This window comes from Chiloscyllium plagiosum, unplaced genomic scaffold (genome assembly GCF_037043375.1).
Source record: "Chiloscyllium plagiosum isolate Xiang-an unplaced genomic scaffold, Cpla_swu_hap1 HiC_scaffold_25, whole genome shotgun sequence".
NCBI classification, from domain to species: domain Eukaryota; kingdom Metazoa; phylum Chordata; class Chondrichthyes; order Orectolobiformes; family Hemiscylliidae; genus Chiloscyllium; species Chiloscyllium plagiosum.
Genome location: NW_028270163.1, coordinates 43,100,271 through 43,112,829, shown reverse-complemented (window position 1 = coordinate 43,112,829; position 12,559 = coordinate 43,100,271). Strand labels below are relative to the sequence as shown.

General features: G+C 39.8%; 1 pseudogene; it reads left to right on the top strand.

Moving 5' to 3' along the window:
- The first annotated feature begins 570 nt into the window (after positions 1-570).
- On the top strand, positions 571-690 carry LOC148145330 (U4 spliceosomal RNA; annotated as a pseudogene).
- The last annotated feature ends 11,869 nt before the right edge of the window (positions 691-12,559 follow it).

The following is a 12,559-nucleotide window of genomic DNA, read 5'->3' as shown; positions in this document are numbered from 1 at the left end:
GTAATTTATAAACTTCTATAAGGTAACCCTTCCTACAGTCCAGGGAATAAAGTTCCAGCCTCTCCTTACAATTCAACCTTTCAGTCTCAGTAACATCCTTGTCATTCTTTTTTGCACACTTTCCAGTTTAATAACATCTTTCCTATAGCATGGTGACCAGAATTGTACACAGTACTCCAAATGTGGTCTTACCAATGGCTTGTATAGCTATAATGTGATGTCCCAACTCCTGTACTCAATGCTCTGACCGATGAAGGCAAGCATACCACCTTCTCCACCTTGTCTACTTGTGATGCCACTTTCAAAGAACAATGAAAATGTGTCCCTAGATCTCCCTGTTTGATAACACTCCCCAAGGCCCTACCATAAGTCTTGCCCTGGTTTGTCTTACCAAAATGCAACACCTCGCATTTATTTGCAATTCCTCAGCCCATCTGGCAAATATGCAGAAATTTGCAAAAGAGAACTGCTTGCAACCATGTCAGCTGAGTGAGAAAACTTAAAGTGAGGAACAAGAGTTTTACCTCACTGCAACTGAGTGTCTATAAAAGATATTGCTTGGAAAAAGAATGCTTTGCCCAGTGGGAATGTCATAGCTTCTGAAGTTTAACTGAGGCGTGATTATTGCTTATTGCAAACTAAATCTGTCTTTTTCCTATTTATGGCAAGTTCTTTCCAAATTGTCTTATATTTAACTTTCTTTTTTTTTCCCTTTCTTTTGTATAATAAGTTTATAATCTTTTATTAAAAGTACTTTGGCAATCTCATATAATTATGTTCAGTGACTGAACACGACAGTAACCAATTTACAAAAATAAAACATATGGTTTACCAAGCCAGGTTTCACCATGGGATTTGGCTTCTCCAGCCTTAACTTCAGCTGGGATCATTAAATTATCAACAGAAATTAATGCTATTGAGGTTCAGGCAGACAGTTTCATTGCAATATTTGAATGGTAAACATGATTGACCCAGAAGTGGCCAAGTCGGCACAGATTCAGTTCTTCTTGCAATATTTTTGCATCTTAGCCTCTTGCATAACCTCAGCCCACAAAAACAGATTCAGTGCAATATTTCAGCAGGAGCAAAATGTGTATCCAAAGATATTTTAGCAAAAATGACTGTGACCTAATTAGATTGTCAGAAGCGATCATAATAAAACAGCATCCCAGATATGCTAAAACAGGAAAAAATGTCATTAGCTCCACTCTTAGGGTTGGATCAGAAAAGTGTGGCTCCATATCAGAGCTTGGGCACACAGTTGATACTCCAGTGCAGTACCAATGATTCAGTGCATGGCGCTGTGAGAACATTGCTTTGTAAACTGGCTGTTGAGTTTACTTACACAAACACCGGTCTCTGCACTCTTGACAAATAATTAATTTTATGAAGTGTTTGGAGCCATGTTGGTATTGTAAAACACGACTTAATTCAAATATTATTTAATCTCAATGCATGCTACTTTTCTGTCAGTGTGCTATCAGATATACCCTGACTTACATCTCATGGAGATGCCAAAATTGTTAGCCAATCTTTGCTAATCTCAAAAATCTATTCCTATAGCAACTAAATATTTACACTAACAAATACATGAGAGAACAACATTTCATTGCAGATTAGTGTTCCTGGTAATCTAGTTACAGTAATATTTTATTGCAGTTTCACCAGTGAAGCTTTGGTGCAGGCTCGAAGAGCAGAATGGCCTACTCCTGCACCTATTGTCTATTGTCTAAATCAGATGGACTTGGTACCAACTTTCATATCCAAGGAGCACAGCATATAAATAGGCAACCCAATGATAATTCTGTATTACAAGCAACTTTCCCAACAAATGCTTTTCTACTATGATATTCTGTCTGCCTCAGACAAAAATAAGAACAAGATAGTACTAAATGATGTTTGGGTGGATAGTTTGCTTGCAAGGACACCAAAGTTGTGGCATGGTTTATTTTGGCCAGGTAATCCCTTATTTCACGAAACACACTTTGGCAGCTCTTCCCAATTGTGCAGCCTCTACCACAATGAAGAAAAAGTACAGTTTATAAACAGGAACACCTCCACCTCCAAGCACACTCTGAACTCTCACTCAATCTTGTTTTAGAAGTATTAAATGCTGTCTCTCAGGAAATAATGTGATTAACCTATAAGGGTGCTATTTAATTATTTCCCATTTATCCCTGACTGGCTTTAATGTTACTCGGATTCCTTGCTGCAATATTCGGACAAATGCTGCCTTTGTGGTCAGCACTTTTTCCAATTGTTTGGGCCAAAGTTCTAGTGAGATCTGTAATGCAATAGCCCTGCAGGAACTCAAACCAAGAATGAGTAACTTGGTTATAGGTAAATAAGTGTATTTTGATAATCCTTACAACAACGCTATCCATTTGCTGATGATTGAGAATAGGTCAATGAAGTAGTTACTGGTCGTAATCATCTTGTTATTTGGGAATTAGAAAGAGTCGAAAGTAACTTTCCACATTATTGTGTAGTTGTCAATGTTATAGCTGCACTGGCCAATGGTGCAGATAGTTCTGGAACATGTTTCCAGTACTATAGCTGGGATGGTGACAGGAGTCATATCTTTGTTGTATCCAGTATGTTCAATGATTTTTTTTTTAATACCACGTGGACTGAACCAATTTTGGTGAAGATTTGGAGATGCCGGTGTTGGACTGGGGCGTACAAAGTTAAAAATCACACAACACCAGGTTATAGTCCAACAGGTTTAATTGGAAGCACACTAGCTTTCGGAGCGACGCTCCTTCACCTGATGACAATCACCCGATGAAGGAGCGTCGCTCCGAAAGCTAGTGTGCTTCCAATTAAACCTGTTGGACTATAACCTGGTGTTGTGTGATTTTTAATTTTGGTGAAGGTTAACATTGCTGATAGTGGAGACTTCAAGATGGACCTTACATTTGGCATTTCCAAATGAAAATTGTTACAAATGCCTGAAATCAGAAGGGGTGGATTGAATACAAAAGCAATGAGGTAATCTCTTCAGTTATGCAGTGAATTGGTAAGACCAAATCTGGAGTGTGATGTACAATACCGTTCTCCTTATTCTTAGAGGGATGCAAATATATTGAAAGCAGATTAGAGAAGGTTTTCTAAAGAGTACCTGCAATAGACAGATTGCCGTATGAGGAATTATTAACTGGATAGACTTACACCTGCTGTGGTTCAGAAGACTAAGAGGTGACTCAGTAGTTGAAACATACCAAATCCTGAGTAGTCCTGACAGTGTGCATGTGTTGTACTATGGGAGATTCTAGAACTAAAAGGCAATGGTTACACATTTAAAGTGTTGTGAATCTTTGACACTCTCTTCCTGAAAGGTAATGAAGGCAGAATCTTTAAATATTTTTTGGTGGGGGCAGGGGGAATATGTTGATTTTTGCCAAACAAGGGTGTGAGATATATCAGGGGAGCAGGCAAGAATATAGAGTAATCAGATCAGGTACAATCTTATTAACTGGTAGGGTAGGTTTGATGATGACCAAGTGGCCAACGCTTGCTCCTAACTTATGCATTCATATGTATGTCTATACTAGACCTTTTCAGAGAGCATTAAAAAACTATCACATGGTGGGTTAGACTAAGAAAACAATGATAGGCCTATTCTCCTACAGAACATTAATGGACCTTGCATATTTTACTCAGGAACTCCTTGAAGAAAGAGGTTTAGTCATCAAGTGAACCTGTTGGATAAAGGCAACCTGTGATAATATCATGCCATGTACATCACTAGGGAGAGAAAGAATGTCCCTAATGTATCTGACTCTACTACCTCTGTTGGCAGTGCATTCCATGCCACCCACCGCTAGCTGAGCAAAGAACCTACCTCTGACATCTCCCCTAAACCTTCTCACAATTACCTTAAAATTATGTCCCCTCGTGATCGACATATCCTCTATGGGAAAAAAGTCTCTGGCTATCCATTCTATCTATGCCTTTCAACATCTTGTACACCTCTATGAAATCACCTCCATTCCTTCTTTGCTCTAATGAGAAAAGCCCTAACTCCCTCAACCTTTCCTTGTAAGACGTGCCCTCCTGTCCAGGCAACATCCTGGTAAGTCTCCTCTGTACCCTCTCTAAAGCTTCCACATCTTTCCTATAATGAGGTTACCAGAACTGAACACAATACAGCTGCATATTATTACAGTTGCAGAAGAGATAGCCCAAGTTCCCAAGCTTCTGGGTGAGGAGTAAGGATCTGGTTTCCTTTTTTCTTCACAAGTCCCCTTCATTGGTTACAACAAAGCTAAGTTGAAAATAATCTTTTCCCTTGTGAATGCCTTTTCTCAGACCCAAATGAATTTATGTTTAAAAGAAGTCAATGTGACCGGTTAACAAAAGGGTAAGTTTATTAGTAACTGAAAGAGATAATTAACAGCACAACATGCATATCTCTCGGTTCTAATTTGCATGCAAGACCAAAAAGTTGTTAGGAAAGATACATGGATCAGTCTCTACATTCCATGAAGAGTAGACAATGAGGACTTGCTGTCTTTGCATTGGCAAATATATTGATAGCATTAATGTTAATACGTGAGTCATTGATTTTGAGATACCTGGTTCTAGATTAGTGTAGTGCTGGAAAAGCACAGCAGTTCAGGCAGCATCTGAGGATTTTACTGCTCCTCGGATACTGCCTGAACTGCTGTGCTTTTCCAGCACCACTGTAATCTAGAATCTAGTTTCCAGTAATGCAGTCCTTGTTTTTACCATTTTTGAGATACGTGGCTTGGCAGGACAGCTGTAAAGCCCTTGTGCTGTTTCTGTTTAATGCAGTTTCACTTGTCTTCTGGGTCTTGGTAAAGAGGCACAGTGGCTCAGTGGTTAGCGCTGCTACCTCACAGCACCAGGGACCTGGGTTTGATTCCAGCCTCAGTGGACTGTCTGTGTGGAATTAGCACATTTTCCCCGTGCCTGTGTGAGTTTCCTCTGAGTGCTCTGGTTTCCTCCTGCAGTCCAATGATATGCAGGCTAGGTGGATTAACCATTGGAAATGCAAGCATAAAGTCAAGGCGGGATGCTCTTCAAAGGTTCGGTATGGGCTAAATGGCATTGCTTCCAGACTTTAGGGATTCTATGAAAGAGATTTGTTATTTCCTTTTACCTGAATCAGAGGGATAATTAATGGTTTTATAAGCTCTGACCCTCACAACACATACATTCGCCCACTACCATTCAGTCTCGAGTTCATATAGCCTTTTAATTTCTCCTGTATTATTGAAAGAGAGAAAGACAGCTATTTCTTTGATATACATTGCTCTCTTTTCTTTTATTATGTTCACAGTATGAGACAACTCACAGGAGAGTACTGTTAAATTTGCAGTAGCTTTCTTCATTTGTCCTTCTCAATGATGCTACATTAGCACCCATCAGGTGTGACATTCCAGGGTCTCCATCAAGGGTGGGGATAGTTCAAGCAGGTCTTCCAGAAAGTCACTGCAATGCATTGTGTATCATATACACCCTTAGTTAATTTTGGCTGTATTCACTTTGCAAAAAAAATTAATAGCTCAAATGTTCATTTGTGATCCAGAGTTATGATCCCTCATCCTCGCATGAAACATTTGGCATTTTGCTTCATATTGGTTATTTCCTCACTATCCTTCTGTTCCTGGGCCAAGAGACAACCTAACAATGACTTAACTTTTCCAGTACTGCACCTCAAAGAGGTTATATAATTCTGATCCAAGATGACATGCCCACTATCTTTCACTTCCCTCATTGTTGGTAGGCATATTTCCTCCATTCCTCAATTTAATTGCACTTTAATAATAACTTTTTCTTTTCAATTTTATTCTTTGGATGTTACCAACCTTCTCTCAGTGATGATACTGCTCAATCTTAATTGCCCTGAGATCACTCAAAACGACCTTTTAATTTGGAACTGCAGTCACACATAGATTAAATCTGCAGGAGATTACAACCTCCTTTCACTGAAGAGCATTGATGAACCATTAGATTCTTAGAACAATCCAAACCGCTTTCCTGGTTGTATTTCTAGCGACAGTCCAAAAATTATAAATTTTTACAATTTGACCAAAGTTGTGGGACATGAACAAATAGGCAAAATAAAATTGATTATTCATCCCTAGTCACGTGAAGAGTCAAGAGTATTGTGGTACTGGAGTCATACATAGGCTAAACTAGTTGAAGAAGTCAGCAGGTCATGGGTTTTTACACCAATTCATAGTTATCTTTCTTGCCAAAGGGAAAGTTTAAATCACCATGATTTCAGAAGGCAAGAGGTTGCTCTCCCAATTCAGGACGAGATGACCGCTGGTAAGATTAACTGAAGAGTCAACAAGCCTGAGGGCCAAGTTAGAGAAGGTGAGGCTCCAGCCAATAATGATTGCAGTTACTGAACACAATAGCACAATGAGGAGATATGAAAGTGACCTTCAGATTCCTAGCTGTGACTAGATATACATATCCTATACAACAATTGGCGCTACCTTTCTGGCATAATCTCAACCTGGAAATGTGGGATATGGAGAAGGATTTTCTCAAGAAATATTTGCGAGAGATCCCAGAATTTCAGTGAAATATTTATCCAGTCTGAACTCAGTTTATTGGCCCTGATTAAGGATAAAACCTTCAACCATTTGCTGCTCTAGAATCCTGTACTAAGCTGCCAACTGCAATCTGGGCACAAAAGGCAACTAGTTTTTGACCTGATGGAGCAGAGGGAACACTATTGACATAGTGAACTAAATGTTAAATGACAAAATGTCATGAAATTATAGGGTTTGGCAGCATATAATTTCAGAAGTCCATATTCCAGTCTGTTTACAATGTCTAATTACATCTCCGTAGTACCCAAAACTTTAAAAAATGCTGAGGTCAGAGAAACAGAATCTGCCTTTTATTTCAGATGATGCTATAATTAATACATTTTCAGCATAGCTGTGGTTACATGCGAAAACTGCAGAGGCACTGATTTCAACACGACTCTTCAAGGTAAAAGGGTGAACTTTTAAAATGTCAGGATTAGAAATACAATACTATAAACCACATTTCAGTGCAAAGTTTCCTTACTTATATCCTTAAATCTTTTAGTCAAGTACAACATGCCTGAGAATGTGTCAGTCATTGAATTACTGATTGCACCCTAGTTAAATATCTCCCCCATTTGGAATTAATCATCATTTCTTTAATTTAAATGACACATGTAAACATATATGTGAAGCAATATAGACCCTGGTTGAATGATGTAATCCTATAATGTGAAAGAAAATCCCAAGGATTTTAAGAAATTATTATTAATTCTTAGAACGTGAGTGTTACCAGCTAGGCCAGCAATTGTTGCTCATCCTGAAATGAGCTTGAGTCGGTGGTGAATTGCTTTCCTGAACCATGATAGTCCATGTATAAAAACACACACCATAAATTTCTTCCCTGTAATAATTGTTACAGCTGAGTAGCTCCTTGCACCATTTCAAAGTGTAATTCAGAATCAACCAGGTTGTAGTGGATCTGCAATCTGCCTAACCAGATGTGATTACAGATTTACTCCCCGAAAGGATATTAGTGAATCAGACAGCATCTTTTCTTAAATAACAATCTAGCAGTTTTGTGATCATTAAGAATGAAGCTTGCATTTAATTCCAGATTTGATTAATTAAACTTTAAATCTCCTCTTTCCCATCATGGGATTTGAACTTGTATCACCGGACTCAAGGTTACTTCTTCAGTAACATGTTACCATTGAAATGTGCAATGGTAGTTGGAAAGTGGAATGATAGTTGGAAAATAAAATGCCATCCCTACTATCTGTCGCGAGAGTTCACCTCCACCATCCTGACAGCAGTTTACATACCACCCCATGCGGATGTGAAGAATGCCGAAATGAAATTTACATTGCTGCAAACACTTTGGAGATGAAATTCCCCGATGCTTTATTCATCATCACCGGCAATCTCAACCATGTGACTTCAAGATGGTACTGCCAAAGTACCACCAACACATCTCCTGCCCCACCAGAGGACTAAACATTCTGGGCCACTGCTACACAACCATCTAAAACCATCCCACCCCCCACACTTCAGAAAATCAAATCACTGATTTCCTTCTCCCAGCTCACAAGCAGAAGTTGAAACAGGAAGGCCCTTCACAGAAGGCAGACACAATGCTGGTCCTAGGCTGTGGAAGACCAACTCTGGGACTGCTTGGAATCACTGGACTCGACCTAATGCAAGTACCCAATGGAAAACATAGACGAGTGCGCCACCACTGTCACGGAATTCATTAGCAAATGTGTAGAGGACAGCATAACAAAGAAGTCAATCCAAGTGTTCCCCAACTGTCAACCTTGGATGAACCAGGAAATCCAATCCCTACTGAAGGTCAGATAAGGAAGCATCCTAGTCAGATGATCCAGACTAATACAGGAAATCCAATATGACTTCTGCAAAGTCATCAGGGATTCCTGGAGGCAGTACTGGACTAGGCTAGAGGCCCAAACCAACAAAACAGTCTCCCGCCACCTATGGCAAGGCCTAAACAACATTGCAGGACAAAATGAAGCAGAGATAGATAACAGACACAGTTATATCCCTCCCTGAGGCACTCAATGCTCTCTGTGCTTGGTTTGAGCAGAATTCCTTCGGTGAGACCCACCCTGAAAGCCATGGACTCACCTGTTCCCTCAATCACCCCTGAAGACATCAGATTACCCTTCCTCGGAGTCAATCCAAGGAAAGCGGCAGGCCAGGACAGTGTCCCCTGCCAAACATTAGATTCTGTGCAGACCAACTGGCGGAGGGACTCACTGACATCATCAACCTCTCCCTCCTACAAGCCGAATCCCCCACCTGCTTCAAGAAGACCACCACCATCCCAGTACCTAAGAACATACATGCAATGTGCCTTAATGACTACTGCCCAGTGGCTCTGACCTCCACAATCATGAAATGCTTTGAAAGGCTGGTCATGGCTCCCATCAACTCTAGTCTCCCAGCCAGCCTCAATTCCTCACAATTTGCCTTAAGCGTTAAGTTCCTATGAGTGAGGATAACCGGCAAGCTGTCTTGGACTTCCCATGTAGATGCAATGGTCAAGAAGGCACAATAATACCTCTTCTTTCTCAAGCAGTTCAGGAAATTTGTCATGTCCATAAGGACCCTCACCAACTTCTACAGCAGCACCATTGAAAGCATACTGTCCAGGTGCATAATGGCCTTGTATGGCAACTGCTCTGCCCAGGACAAAAGATTGTGTGCACAGCCGAGATCACCATGGAAGCCAACCTTCCATCTTTGGATTCCCACGGCCTGTTGCCACGGAAAGGCTGCCAACATCATTGAAGACCAATCCCAGCCCAGTAATGATCTCCTACAACCTCTTTCATCAGGCACGAGATACAGAAGCTTAAACACATGTATCAGCAGGTTCAAGAACAGCTGCTTCCCTATCATTGATGAACCGACTCTCTGACTTTAAATAATGCTGACCTTGCTAATGTTGATCTTGCCTAGTGCACGCCCTGTGCGATGTAACCTGCATACTTCTGTCCAAGTGTTTCTTTCATCCTATGATCTGTATGTCCTTGCTTACTATGATCTGCCTGTATTGCTCATAAACAAAGCTTTTCACTGTACTTAGCTACATGTGACAATAACCCAAATCAATTAATCAACCAAAGTGTGTGAAAACAAATAACAACAAAAGCCTGCTTCATTAGCCATGTGTGACATTTGATAATTTGGTTACACAACCTGCCTCACCTTCTAAATTTCAGTAAAACATTTTTTTAATTAGTAATATTATTTTCTAAGTCTGGATTACTAAAGGTTAAAAGTAAGTTGAATGCTTGGATTTAAATGCACACTTGGAAAAAATTCCATCGAGCGAGAAAGGTTAAGCTTATAAAACAAATGCCAATAAACACATCGTCAAGATGAGTGTTAAATCCATTTTAACACCGAGGTGTGAAAATGTCTGGGCAAGGGTTGATATTATAAATTTCTAACACATCTCAGCATGGTCTCCCACTGATGAACAACAGAAGAGGCAGACAGAAATCTCACCATCTTCCAGACAGCACTGCTCTGACATTATGGTTAGAAAAGAGAAAAATGATTAACAAAGTGCAAATCATAATTACCTAAAGATCAAGAGAATCTTTGTCTAAGAATACAGAATAGCTGTAAGGATAACATATTTACTGCTATGTCCAAATATGTGTCAAAAAGGGTTAAGATTGAGGAATGCCCTCAGCACCATTCACTTTGATAATGTCATATGGACTTGAGAGCTGGAAAGGTCTGGACCTCAAAGGAGAGGAACCTAAAATTTAATCTTTCTCAAACAATGTCTATCATTTCAATATAACTTGCAACTAGTTGCTAGCATACAATAAACTATACCTTAATTAAAACAGTCTTCTCAGTGGTTTTCTTCAACCACTGTAGACCTGCTGTTCATACACTTCAACAGAATGGCGGCAACAAAACTTATTACAAGCAGTAGCTCCAGATAGTTTTGTCAGCTAGCATACACACAAAAACTTCACTTGCACACCTGAGGGAACATTTAAACTGCAAATATTATCACAGTGTAAAATAGTGTCCACACAAGGTGAATAACATCAGATTTGTCCATTTACAACAATCTTAATCAAGATCCTTTGTGAAATGAGGGAAACTACCTAGATGCAGGAATGGCATCATGCTTTCTTCTATTTAAATATTGAAACTAGTAAAGATATGAATTGTATGTACATAATGTTGTTTGATCTTTCGTTATTTAACATGTGTTGTGAATTCCTAGTGAGCACTGTGACTGCAATACTGTGAAGATCAAGAATTAACCTGATAACTGTTCTGGACAGCAACAGGGTGCTGGACAGTAGCAGGCGGTGACAGAAGGGATTCTGTTTTAACTGAATAATGGCCTACTGGGAAATGTCATTTCAATATCACATTGTGAATTAAGTCAGCACTCCATAGAGCACTAAAACTTTCTCTCACAAACTATTCCGATTAGCCATAACACAATATTTAGTATAAATTATTTATTCAGAAATGAATGGATTTGTTGGAAGCTTGCATGTCTGATTGCTTATCTTACCAGTTTGAAAGGAAACAGAAGCTGCAAAATGTCCATCTATCCCTATTGTAGTACTACCCAAAGTTCATCATCAACATTAAAAAAAGGCATTGATCCTAATCAAAATAATTTTTAGAGGCATTCTCCACATATTACAATGCCTAAGATTATTAAGATTTGAAGGTGCTGGTGTTAAACTGGGGCGGACAGAGTTAAAAATCACACACCAGATTCTATTCCAACAGGTTTATTTGGAAGCACTAGCTTTTGAAGCACTGCTCCTTCATCAGATAGTTGTAAGGTATAAGATCATAAGATCAGAATTTATTGTGGTTCTGTTCCCCGAGCTGGGAATTTGTGTTGCAGACGTTTCGTCCCCTGTCTAGGTGACATCCTCAGTGCTTGGGAGCCTCCTGTGAAGCGCTTCTGTGATCTTTCCTCCAGCATTTATAGTGGTTTGTCTCTGCCACTTCCGGTTGTCAGTTCCAGCTGTCCGTTGCAGTGGTCGGTATATTGGGTCCAGGTCGATGTGCTTATTGATTGAATCTGTGGATGAGTGCCATGCCTCTAGGAATTCCCTGGCTGTTCTCTGTTTGGCTTGTCCTATAATAATAGTGTTGTCCCAGTCAATGACAAGCAACATGAGTTCGACTGGGACAACACTACCTGGTGTTGTGTGAATTTTAACTAAGATTATCAAATATTTGTTAGAGGTCAACTGTGGAAATATATTTAAAGAAAACCTGAAAATGCCTGTCATTCTCAGATCTATTTATTCTCTGTTGTTCATGTGGGGAAGGAAACAATATACTTCACATGGAAGACTACGTGAGAAAGAGACAGAGAAAAACAGAGAAAGTGGAGAGAGAGAGAGAAGGGCATGAGGCTTATTGTTTTTTCTCCTTTCTTTTCCATTTATTATTACTCAATCAATGGTCATATTTAAGCAAACCGATGTTGTTGAGTCTTCGTTTAATTCCATTTAACCGAATCCGAAGAACCTCTTGGAATTACTTTGCGTTTCAAGACAGATGGCAATACATAATTCTCACAAATGAGCAGCGAAAGGCTTATTTGTATGGATTATCCGTCATTTGCACCTTCATTATTGATGAACCTCAGAGCTAATTACCATCCAGTTTCCTATTCGCCCACCCTCCAGTTAGAAACAAGATGGCAACAATTCCCAGCATGCTCTCTGTCCATTAACATTAGCATCGAAATTAGAGCAGCCTCATCACACGATTGTGGCACATTCACTCACAATACTGTCTGCACTTTAATGCTACACTTTGGAGCTTACTGGCATCTTTCAGTGTAGTGCTGCTGCATGGACAGTTTGCCCACAGGAATTGGTCCCCATGGAATGAAAAGCATTTCAGGACTCTCTCAGTACTTATCCACCTTGAGCCTACTTAGATGCTCACAGCATCCCTGCCTTGCATTACCTGGCATTTCTATACTTTGCTCCTCAGTTAGAGCTAACAGACTC